The sequence below is a fragment of the Artemia franciscana genome, chromosome 10 (assembly GCF_032884065.1).
Source record: "Artemia franciscana chromosome 10, ASM3288406v1, whole genome shotgun sequence".
NCBI lineage: Eukaryota > Metazoa > Arthropoda > Branchiopoda > Anostraca > Artemiidae > Artemia > Artemia franciscana.
Genome location: NC_088872.1, coordinates 13,045,415 through 13,057,765, shown reverse-complemented (window position 1 = coordinate 13,057,765; position 12,351 = coordinate 13,045,415). Strand labels below are relative to the sequence as shown.

The 12,351-nt window shown below is 33.0% G+C and overlaps 2 protein-coding genes across 5 annotated transcripts in view; both read left to right on the top strand.

Annotated features, from left to right (window-relative positions):
* The window catches only part of LOC136031803 (26S proteasome non-ATPase regulatory subunit 13-like), a 181,887-nt gene that overhangs the window by 61,253 nt on the left and 108,283 nt on the right, over window positions 1–12,351 (top strand). The gene's annotated exons all lie outside the window — the stretch shown is intronic.
* The window catches only part of LOC136031804 (uncharacterized), a 43,647-nt gene continuing 33,151 nt past the window's right edge, over window positions 1,856–12,351 (top strand). Inside the window, exon 1 of one of the 3 annotated variants that reach the window (XR_010618584.1) lies at window positions 1,856–1,963. The gene's annotated coding sequence lies outside the window, so the exon portion shown is untranslated. Of the gene's footprint in view, window positions 1,964–2,794; window positions 2,906–12,351 lie in introns of those variants that run through there. The other 2 variants (XM_065711607.1, XM_065711608.1) reach the window with 2 other exon arrangements.

Below are 12,351 nucleotides of genomic sequence, written 5' to 3'. Positions count from 1 at the left end.
GGCTAAAGGACCACAAGGTCCTTTACTGGCCTACTGACTTAGCCATAGAAACTTTCTTTCAAACCCATTAAATATAGTAAAAATGAAGAATACCAGTATGATGGTCCTTCTATTTCCCTGAAATGTGGATGTATGGACAAGAGTGTGGGTCATGAGAGATAGCTTGTGAATGTAATTGGGGTGAATGTTCTGCAAGATTAAAAAAATTTATGACTGTTGCTCAGGTTGGCAACTGAGCACAGAAGTTTAATTTTGTTATTTGTTTTTCTTTGTGACTATCATGCTTATTTAATGTCAAGTATTTTAAAGTTAATCTTCTTTAATTTGTTTTTAATGCCATGGCCCTAGGGCTTAAATACAATAAAACCTACTTATATCCATTGATTTTCTTTAAATAGATAGGAGCTCTATGTTTCCTAGCTTCAGTAAATTTAAATGTAATTGTGAGACCAGGGATTACAAAGTAGGTGAAAACTTGCAAATGAACCTCTGGTATCAATAAAAATTTGTAAGAAATGGATATCAATTTAAAGATTAAAAAAACTGTTAGAAAACAAAGAAGACAAATGAATAAACAAAAGTACCCCTTTACAACCATTTAATGAATTGTCACAAATATAGGTCACCCTTAAGATTGAAATGAACAAAGCTTCAATTATGAATCCATTTTCCTTTAAACAGACTGAAGGGGCAAACCTCCAAGCTTTGACAAATTCAATCTCACTTTTGGGCAATCTCACCTTTCCTTTTCAAAGGAAACTTTCTTTGGATGTTTCCCATCCAACTAAAAACATCAGGGACAGCATCAGGTACAAGTGACCTTCTACTTAGCCTACATACCAAAGGGAAAAGCATGCATCTCTATACTATAATTTACCTCCAACCTGCCTAATGTGCAAATATATAGCCAAAATTATGTAGTTCCAATGTACTCTGTCACCTGTTACCTTTTCTCCCATTCTTGCTTTGTTTACAGTTGCTTCAATTAACAGGGAGTTAGAGGTTGAGGGATAGATTTGCAGAATCAATGGGAAACATGTAACTTCAGCTATACATATTTTTGAAGGTCATCAAAGATCAAGGCCCTCTAGAGCAAGAACGAGTAGAGATGTGTACTTTGAAATACCTTCCCAGGACATACTTTAGCCTGTAGACCCATCTGTGAAAGTTTCATTTTCCTAACCTAACCCATTTCAGTGATAGCAAGAAGTCAATCAACTAGAATTTTACTGGATAAAATTACCATCCTTTGGAATAGACTCTGAATAGTCTACCCTAGCCTACTTCTTCAATAAGATTAAAGACAGTCTCAGAATAATGATTTGGCAGCCCATAAATCCTCAACTTATCTGTAATACTTCACCTAGGCCTGTTTACAGAGCCTAAAAGGAGTTAATGCTTAAAATGCTACCATGTGGCAATTTAATGGAGCCTCAATGTTACCTGGAAGAAGTCAATTCTTAGAATGATTCCAAATGGCAATTTAAGGTAATAATTATGCCTGAATATGCCAGAAAACATGGAAATCTTTAAATTAAATAATAAGTTTTTCATTGATTTAACCTACTTGCTAATAGATAGCTTACTACTCAGGGTGTCCTTTAATGTTGATCCCAAAATATGGTGATTTACTAACCTGGCTCAGATCCCTCTTTCTTTTGCAAAATCACTGTCCCACCTTCTTCCAAGCAAATAACTTCATATTCCATTACTTCATTCTTGTCCATATTTATTTTTTGTTGAATGAGATTTTTGTTGAAGAAGGTTAACTATTTACTTACTGCGCTAACCATTCTTTTGAGCACGGTAAGAAAATCACTTACTGCGGTTACTGCCGGCAGTAACTATTCTCGTTCCCAGTGGGTTGGGCAGTAACCATTTTCCCGCTAGGAACGGAAATAGTAACCATTCGGTTACTACAGTAAGTCCCTGGAACACACCCTTGGTCTTAGGAAACCAATAAGTACTAAGTTTCTGCTTACTGAGAGTGGATTATTAACAATAAATGGAAGATGAAGATTTCTCTTGATAAATTATCTTTAAAAAATTGAAGCCAATAGCTCTAATACCCAGCATAACTGGTTAAGAAATCTATCCATATATAGAGGCATTGAAAATGAATATGCCAATACCCAGAAGCATTTCCCAGTGCCAGTAAAGTCTATCGGTCTCATTTTCCCCCAAATTCCCCCCGTGTAGTTGGTCAATCCTGATTATAAATATTAGTTTCTAGAAATGGACTAAACCACTTAGAAATTTTTGTTGGTGGGGTCAGAATGAATGGGAAGGTGACAAGTGAAGAGCTGCTCTGTTCAGCTTCTCAGTATAAGATGGATATAGCCTAGATACATCTCATTTTCTTAGCAATTATTGATAATCTTGCTTCAAGAGGAATAAGAACTTATCTCCAGTATGTTCCAAGCCACTCAGGTATAAATGGTAACCATCAGGGGGGTGAAATTGTAGAAAATGCTTTAAATATTGACTAGCCAAGTAGGAGACCAGTCTCCATTGTAGACATACCACTGGAGATTATTAGAGGTATTGTTAAATAAGAATAATCCAATTATATTACCCTTCCCCAATAAGTACCTTTCTAAAATGTATCATAGAATTTGGTTTGGCTCAAATAGGCTAAATTTTCAGGCTTTGGTAATTGTTTAGTTTCATCACAAGCTGTCTAAAGTGAAAACATACTGGTAGGCTAATTTCTGTATAGTAGGAAGTTGAAAGATAATGAAAAAAACTCACACATCCATTGATGCTAATATCCAAGATGGTTCACTTTTGAGTTTAAACTAGCCAGCTGTTTCTGAACAAAACAAACATCTGATTTTGCTTACAGGTAATATTACCTATAGAGTGAAGTGTATTAGTCCATGAGCCTAGTGGGCAGCAAGGTCAGGTCTGTATTTGTATTGGTTGAATTGTTAGTTGATGTTTATGATGTACATTTTGCTGATTAGTTAAGCCTTGTTTGTTATGGTCATGATATTTTGTCATTGCAACCCTATTTTCCTGAGAAATTGCAATTAGTCAAGGGCAAGCTTCTTTGGTGTTAAAAGTTTGAAGAGAGGATATTTTAGTTTTTTGTGCATTTTTATTCATTTTTTTAATTACTGTATATAGCTAGATTCTGATGATTGAACATTGTTTTTATGTCAATATTCATTCATATTGCCCAATCTCAACATTTCCCTTGGCTTCAAAACACTGCCCACTTTATGCATTTTTTGTTTTGTTGAAGGGAGATTTTTGAAAGTTAAAAAATAGATGCACTTCTGTAATAATGACAAAGAAACAATGTGGAATTATGAAAATCTTCTTATATGCAGTATTATGCATTTTAGAAACCTTGTGATGAAAGTGGAGCTTTACCAAGGCTTTTTTGTATCAGTTCCCTAATTCAAGTGGGTCAATTCCCTCTTCTTCCCTTTGCAGGTTTTGTAGTTTAAAAATTGGAACAATTGACCATTGCCTATTTGAATGTAATATGCTGATGTCCACACAGTATATCCTGCATTGCAAACTGTTAAAGTGCTTAAAATGCCACAAAATTTTGGTATCAGTTAAGAGTCTACCTGACAATGCTTGCACACTGAGCTCAGAAACCAGTGTTTATCTTCTTATATTTCAACTCCTATAATTAAATGATATACTGAAAGAAATCTGAGCAGATTCTAAATGAATAAGAAGCAACCAAATCAGTAACTCTGTTTCAAACAGTTGGTGGTAATGAACTGTAGTAAGGAGCAACCAGCTGAAATAGTAACCAAGACTCTAAAAGCCAGAATTTTCATACCAATTGTTACATAAAAAGAATTGTATTTTTATGCTGCTTCTAAATATATAAGTTTCATCAAGTTTAGTCTTACCCATCAGAGATTATGAGCCTGAGAAAATGTGTCTTATTTTAGAAAACAGGGGTAAACACCCCCTAAGAGTCATAGAATTTCAACAAAAATCACACCATCAGATTCAGCATATCAAGAAACCCTACTGAGTATCAAGCTCCTATCTACAAAAATGTGGAATTTTGTTGTTGTTTTTTTTTTTGCCAGAAGACAGATCATGGATGTGTGTTTATTTTTTTTATTTTTTCAGGGGTGATTGTATCAATTCATTGGTCCTAGAATGTTGCAAGAGAGCTCATTCTAACAGAAATCAAAAGTTATAGTGCCCTTTATGAGTGACCAAAAAATTAGAGAGCACCTAGACCCCCTCCCATGCTCATTTTTTCCCAAAGTCACTGGATCAAAATTTGATATAGCCATTTGGTTCAAGATAGTCAAAAAACCTAATAACTATGTCTTTGGAGACAACTCAATCCCCCACAGTTCCCAGGGGAGGGGCTGTAAGTTGCAAACTTTGACCATTGTTTACATATAGTAATGGTTATTGGGCAGTGTAGAGACATTTTTAGGGGGATTTTTCCATGTTGGGGGGGGGGGGGGTTCAGAGGGAGGTAGTTTTGTGGGAGGATCTTTTCATGGAGGAATTTATTATGAGGGAAGAGAATTTCCATGAAAAGAGTCCAGGATTTTCTAGCATTATTGAAAAAAAAAACCAATGAGAAACTAAATAAAAAGTTTTTTTCTACTGGAAGTAAGGAGCAGCATTAAAACTTAAAACAAACAGAAATTATTATGCATATGAGGGGTTTACCTTCTTTAATACCATGTTCTTTCCACTAAAGTCTTTTTAAGTAATATCAGCAATTTATTCTATGGCCTTTGTGATTCAGGGATCATTCTTAAAGAATTGAGACTAAATTCGTGTTTTAGTGTGAAGAGCAAGGCATTGACAGGGAAAACCCTCTCATATATGTAATAAAATATACAAATATTGAAGTTCATTACATAAGTTAATTTGTAAGTTACATACATTTATTACTAATAAAAATGTTCATAAAAAAGTTCTTGTAGTTTTTTTTAAGTAACCAAAAAAATTAGAGGGCAACTAGGCCTCTTCTCCCCCCCTTTTTTTTATTAAAATCATCCAATCAATACTAGGAGAAAGGAATTTAGCCCAAAAAATTAATATGGAAATTTGGTTTCAATTGTTCATGTGCAGTGAGCCAAAATCAAAACATGCAATAATTCAAAGATGCTGAGAAATTGAATAAAAAAACAAGTTTTTTGACTGAAAGTAAGAAGCAATATTAAGACTTACAACGAACAGAAATTATTCCATATATGAAAGGGGTTGTCCCTTCCTCAACACCCCACTTTTTATACTAAATTTTTTTATTGTCTTAAAAGTAGAGCTTTGAGAAAGAGTCAAACTTTAGTGTAAAGAGTGGGGCATTGAGGAGGGGACAACCCCTTTCATATATGGAATAATTTCTGTTTGTTTTAAATTTTAATGTTGCTCCTTACTTTCAGTTGAAAAAACTTGTTTCTTTATTGAATTCCAAAGGAAAATTGCTGAATAGACTCGACTGAAAAGCCCTCATTTTGCTGAAAAAAAAAGAACATGAGTAAACTTAATTTTGATGGAAAATTCCTATTAGTAGGCATTATTGTTTGCTTAGTTTAACATTTGATCTGTTGTCTCTGCTAGCAGACTAGCTTCCAAAATAATTTGCCCACAGTACACTAAGCCTACATCATTTAAAATATATAGCCTAGTCTGATGTTGCAAAACAGATCTTCTCCTGAAATGAAGTTCAATAGCTTCATAGCTTTGCTCATTTGCAGTTTATGAGGTCTGCAAATATATTTCGTAAATTTAGAAGAAGAAAAACATTGATATGGCTTAAAATTATACTTATATAACATGGATTTCATTTTTAAAACTAAAGCCAAAGAAAAAGAAAATTTTATAACTGAAAATTAAGGTAAAATGTTGTTTTATCAAAATTTTGATAGATAAATGAAGAATAGCCAAAGTACAGGAAAATAAAACACTCACCAATGGATCCAGGGCCAAAAACATACTCTGGGAAAATATTACCAAGCTTTTGTGTTAACCCTCTTATAATATTTAGGTCTTTAGAGTTTGTCTACTTGACAGGTCTATAGCCAACCTATTGAAATTTTTGTAAAATAACCTTTTACCTTAATATTCAGTAATCAGTTTCCTTTTCTCTGGTTTTAGCTCTGAAAATGCAATTCCAGTTATTTGAGTAAAGTTTTTAGCCATATCATTTTTTTCCACATTTAAGAAATGTATTGGCAGATCTTTGAAACCTCAAAATTGGGATTGAACACAGTTGTGAAGCAGAAAACAGTTTTCTTGTGCTTCACTTAAGCATTAGATCTATTTTGGAAGTTCTCATTTGTATAACACAAAGATGTTTAAAAGTCACTGCCTTCTAAAGCAAGAAGAAGTAGAGGCTTGTACTTCAAAGTACTTTCCTAGGGCAAACTTTAGTATGTTGACAAATCCCTGAAAGTTTCATTTTCCTACCTTAACCCCTTTCCAAGATAGCTAAAAGTAGCTAAATAATGCTACAAGTTTACCATAAATCATATCAGTTCATTTTTTTAAGAAAAAAAAATCACTCAGTGGTGATTTATTGTACCCCTAGGCCTTAGCTAATTTGTAAATTCAGGCTTGCTTATACTGATGACATTTTTATCCTTAGCAAAATTTTGATAAAAATTGCTCAAACTTTCTAAAAACTTTAAACAGAATACTTAAATTCTGATCTTAAATCTAATGCTGAAAAGTCCAATATAGTGCATTTTTGCTGGAAAGGCCCACATCCTGGTGAAAATGTACTTGGAACTTCAAAGATCCACCCATATGACCAAATTGTTTGTTTTGTTATTCACATTAGAAATACAGTTTCTTACACTTGTTATCTCCTAACAGAAAGTATCAGACACTGCATATCAGTTTCATATGCTTCTATAACCTCTGCTAAATTTTGTTTCAATTGCCATTATCTGGCAATGCTATACAAAACTATTCCATATTCTCTAAATTGCCCTTCTGGAAGATTGTTTCAATTGCTGATAAATTTAAAATCTGCTCTAGTTTTCTTCCACTTTGCAAAATACCTACTAAGATATCCAATTTGGACATTAGTTCAAAGCTCACCAATAGTCTTTATATGCCTGATACTACTATAGCTGTTGCTGAAATTATGAAGACTAACAACCACAAGATTTCAAAGCATCTTTAGAACCAACTTCGTCTATACTAGTTCAACTCTCATAGTCATAAGATACTCAATTCTAATTCAATTCTAAGCCCATTACAGACTCTCAAAGATGATACCTTCTTCTCTTTTTTTTGGCTACATAAAAGGGTTAAAAAGAACAATTCTTACTTTGTTATATACATATAAGTTTGATCTTATTGAGAAAAACGCTCATAAAATTGCAGAGAACCCTTCGAAGCTCTGGAAAAAATTTGAACGCCCTTGTGAACACATTAGTGCAAATAATATTCATGAGCCTGAGTGGATAAATTATTATAAGCATAAGTTTTCTTCTCCCAATCCTGCTCTTGAGTCAAAATTTGAAAAAGAATTAAGTGCTTGTCTGAAAAAACACGAACCTTCGACATTTATAATTAAGCCAAGTGATTTATCGTTTTATTGAAAAAAACTAAAGAAAAGACATTCTGCAGGAGTTGATGGAATTACTGCCAGACATTTTGATTATGCAAGTGCTCAACCCCTATCCCAAAAAAAGGCAAAAAGGATTTTACTGTGTGTAATTTGTTCTGACCTATAATAGTTTCTTGTACTATATTTAAATTGAGTCAGTTATTTTGGATGAAATTGTTTCTAAATGTTATGTCCCACCCCACCAGTTTGGTTACCAAAAAGGTATTAGCCGGGAGCATGCCCTTTTTGCTTTAATAAATGTTCTTGCTGATGCAGAAAGAAGTAGCCTAGATCCCATACTATCCTTTATGCTTTAGATGTTGCTCGTTCTTTCGACTCTTGCATTTTTTCCCAAGTTTTATTTGAAGCACATAAAAGAGGGGTAAATTTTTGTATAGTAAAGTGCCTTCTGTATATGTAGCATCACCTTAAGGCGAAGTTAAAGGGGGGATCTTCCCTTTTTGATATTTTGAAAGGAGTCCGTCAAGATGGCCTTACCTCGCCTTCTTCATTTAATAACTATGTTGTAAATGCCCAAAATTCTGTTAATTTTAGTTGTATTCACCGTGGATTTAACTTGTCTTTAATAGCATTTGCAGATGACGTTTTGAATCTAAGCCGTACTTTTAGTGGATGTGAAAACGCGTTTAATCAGCTTTACAATTAATATAAAAATATTGGGCTTTCTTTCAATGTTGAAAAAACTGCTGTTGTAGCTTTCAATTTTAAAGAGACAAATGGCCCTATTTTTTTTATCTTTAGCTAATGTTCAAGTCCCCCTTTCTCAAAAATTAGTTTACCTTGGAATGCCTACTGGAAAAAATATTAAAGAAACTGTGAAAACTTTCCCTTGAAAATTTGAAGAAAAAACTGTGAATTGCTTATGCTTCAATTGTATCTAATATTAAACACATTGATAAATTAAATCTTGCAAAAATTTATAATAGCCTAGTTGTACCTCATCTCCTTTCTCTTTGTCCGGTTTGGCAGTTTTTTAGTGAACCTCAGAAACTATCTGTTCATAGAGTATATTTTCGTTATGCTAAATTTCTTCTCAGTTACCCTCCTTGGACTAGAAATAGTTACTTAATGAACAAATTCCGCCTAGTTTCTCCTACATCTATTATTGACAAAAGGCTTCATGATTTTCGTTCTTCTATGTCGATAGTGTCTCACCCATGGTCAGCATTACTTATTTAATTGTTTGTTTGTGTTGATTTGTATTTATTTGTAGCTTTTTTTTATTTTTTCTTTCTCTTATTACTCCATCTTAAGGGCGTTCCGCCCTCTTTTTTGTAGATGGGTTATAAATAAATTGATTGATTGATTGATTGATATACAGATTAGTTATAGTCACGGTTATTTCTAGTCAAAGTTTCTAAGGGGGGGGGGGCAAGAAATTTTACCAACTGTTTTTTGTCAAACATTAACATGATGTCTGTTTTGAATACAATGCATAAAATCACTGCACAAGTTGGTAAAACCTCTGCATTTACCAACCAAGATTCAGATTTTGGTATGTATCATGTTACTATTTTAAAGCTGTTAATTTAATGAAATGGAAAATTGCGGCACCATCTGTAGAATCACAACAAGAGTTGGTAAAACTGCTGCATATACTGACCAAGCTCAAAATTTCTGTAGATTGCATATCAGTGTTTTCATGGTCTTTATTGAAGCAAAGAATTTTAGCAGCATCAGAAAAACTGTGGCACATAGTGCCACAATTTTACAGACTTTTTTTTTACTGAATGACCAAAAACTTGGAGATATCTCCCTCTCCTGTATATGACAGCCCTGGTTGTAGTTGACATATTTTCACTGCAGCTCCACCATAATTTTGTCCCTTCCCCCTCATGTGCCCCCTCCCCCAAATCATATATTTCCTATGTGTTTTCTGCTTCTTGATTTCATCAAAGCTGATTCAACTTATGGGTAAAATGGCTTAAACAAAGTGATGCTAAAGCAGTATTTAGAATAAGAGAAAAAGGTTTGTAAGAGATAAAATTGAATTTCTGAGTAAAGTAATTATTATATTTTGCTTAGAACAAGAGTTCTGTTTGCACAGTTTTATTTCAACTTTGTGATCCTAGCAACTAAGGCAAAGGTAACTGAAAAATTTCTGGAGCAATGTTGAGCAAAAATAAAGATGAAAGAGGTATGTAATTAAAATATTAGTGAAATAGACAATTAGAAGAACTCAAAAACCGAATTGAGGAACATAAAAACATGTAGTTAAAAGATAAGTGGCAGCAGGAATCACAACAACACAAAAATTAAAGCAAGGTATCAATTGGTATATTCACCTTATTTGTAGGCCAGTAATATAAACTTCCCCAAATTTACCCTTTTGGCAAAATGTACAAGACTTTCAAGTGACAAAATTGAATGAAAAATAGGTATCATTCTTGCACATGAGGACTTCTAAAGGAAATACCGTATAATTCTGACAACTACTCTTGAACACTTTATTTCCAATAGCCTATTATGACTCTTTTCTTCTGTGGGTTGTTCAGGTTTTGTTGTTCAATAAATAAAAAGAACAGATTTGCATAGTTGAAAATGCAGTAAATTTGTAGTTTTCAATAAAATTTAGCTGGGAAGAATCTGAATATATTACTTGATGCCTTTTTATGCTTTTTCATAATTCAATAATTGCTTCTAGGGAAATTATATTTTCAGCCCTTAAAGGGCTAAGAGCACTCAAAACAGCCTATAGTAACCTAAGGTTTAAAAAGATGTTTCCCAAAAATTGGATGGTGAGAAAAAATTGCCATTTGTAACTGATTCAGGAATGTTAAATTAACATTTTCCTTAGTCTTAATAGTAAAATATTATTTTGAAAACAAATTTACCAAAATAAATTTTAAACAGCTAGAAATCCTTCAAAAATGACGTTAGTTTTACAGTGATGTCATTTTATAGGGTCTTTCTAAAAAAAGACTGGAGATAATAATTACCATTGCTGAATCTTTTTTAATGGCAGTTTGTTTAAGCAAAATGTTTTTAAACTTTTGGTTACTGTGTTTTAATATTTGGGGCCTTACTAAAGGCTCAAAATTGAATTTCCCCCCAGAAACGACTATTGAATTATGATGGAGCATAAGAAAGGAATCAAGTGATATGTTCACTGTCATTCTTGCTAAATCATATTGAAAATTACAAATTTACCAAAAATGCAATAAACATCTCTAAATTTCAGAGCATATTTGTCCATTAGTGGGAGAAATAGTAAGGGCCAAGTGAAACTAAGCAACCTTTACAAATGATTTTAGTTGGCTTTAAAGTTGTTTTCAGAATTGTATAATGATTCCTTCAGAAGTGCACAAGAATGATAGCCAAATAATCTGAAATTGTTAAAATGAATTAAAATTTGAAATACTTTTCCTAAATATAATTTCCCTATGAATGCTATACGCAGAAGTTTTCTTGTTCTTCTGGTTTGTATTATTTTTTGTGCTTATTCTTGTTAAAATGCACACAATGCCAATTTGAGAAATAGGCCCAAAAATACTATCTAACCTAAACTAACAAATTAATATATATTGCCTAGGGTTACATATGTCACAGTTGTGGCAGCAAAAAACTTGACAGGTGGTAAAATCTATCATTAAGCCCTCCTTTCAGTTTTTATCATCCTTTCATTTCTATTCATCAATGTTAAAAATATCAAGAGTGAACTGAATGTTCAAGATGCATTTACTTCACATTTTGCAAATATTGGTAAAAGAAATGCTTCTGTTGTTAATTTTTTCTCTGTTACAATCCAACTTCAAGTCTCATATTAGGCCCCCTTGTACTAAGTCAATGTTTTCACAATCAGTGTCTGATTTAGAAATTACCAGAATTGTTAAAGGATTGAAAAATTCCTTGACATCTAACCCTGATAATATTCTTACTAAAGTAATTAGGTCCTTACATTTTTTATTATTTCTTCCCTAAGAAAAGTTATTAACCTCCCTTTTCAGTGTGGTATTTTCTCAAATAACCTCAAGTGCACTCAAGTTATATTATCATGGCTAGACAAAGGGTAACTGGAACCATTGGCCCTTATTGTGTCCTTCATTTGAAAGGACCCCATGCCACCATCAAAATGAACAATTGGTTTTCGAAATTTTGAAATGCTCTTAAACAATTCCAGTAAGGGTTACTTCTGGAGAGCAATCATTTTCCAGGCTAAAACAAATGAAAAAACGTGTGATATCAACAGTAAACCAGGATAAACTAAATAGTTTAGCAATCATGTTAACGGAAAGTGAAGATGCTAGGAAAATAGATTTTAAAACCATTTTAGGGGCATTTGCAGAACAAAAATTTTGAAATAAATAGATTCATGTGCTATATTCAGTGATGTAAATTTCAAAAGACATTTTCACCTGTTTTATAATGTCTAGGGGACACAAACGTAAATCAATTTTAGCACAAAAAAGGACAAAACCATAAGCTCAAAATGAACAAACTATACCATCAAATGAGACAAGATCAAGGGAACAACATGAGAAATGTAAATGTATGATAACAAACAGTCTAGACCATCGAAAGTGTTAAGGCTAATCCAAGTAACCAAGGCAAAAGGCACTGAAAAAATTCTGAAGGAATGATGAGCAAAAATAAAGATCAAAGAGGTATGTAGTTAAAATATTAGTGAAATGGACAATAAGAACAAGTCAAAAACAAAAGTGAAGAACATTGAAATATGTGGTTAAAAGATAAGTGGCAGCAAGAGTCAAAACAACAACTCGTGTGCAGTTACAAGACTGAAGATCATAATTAATCAAAATGAAAATAAT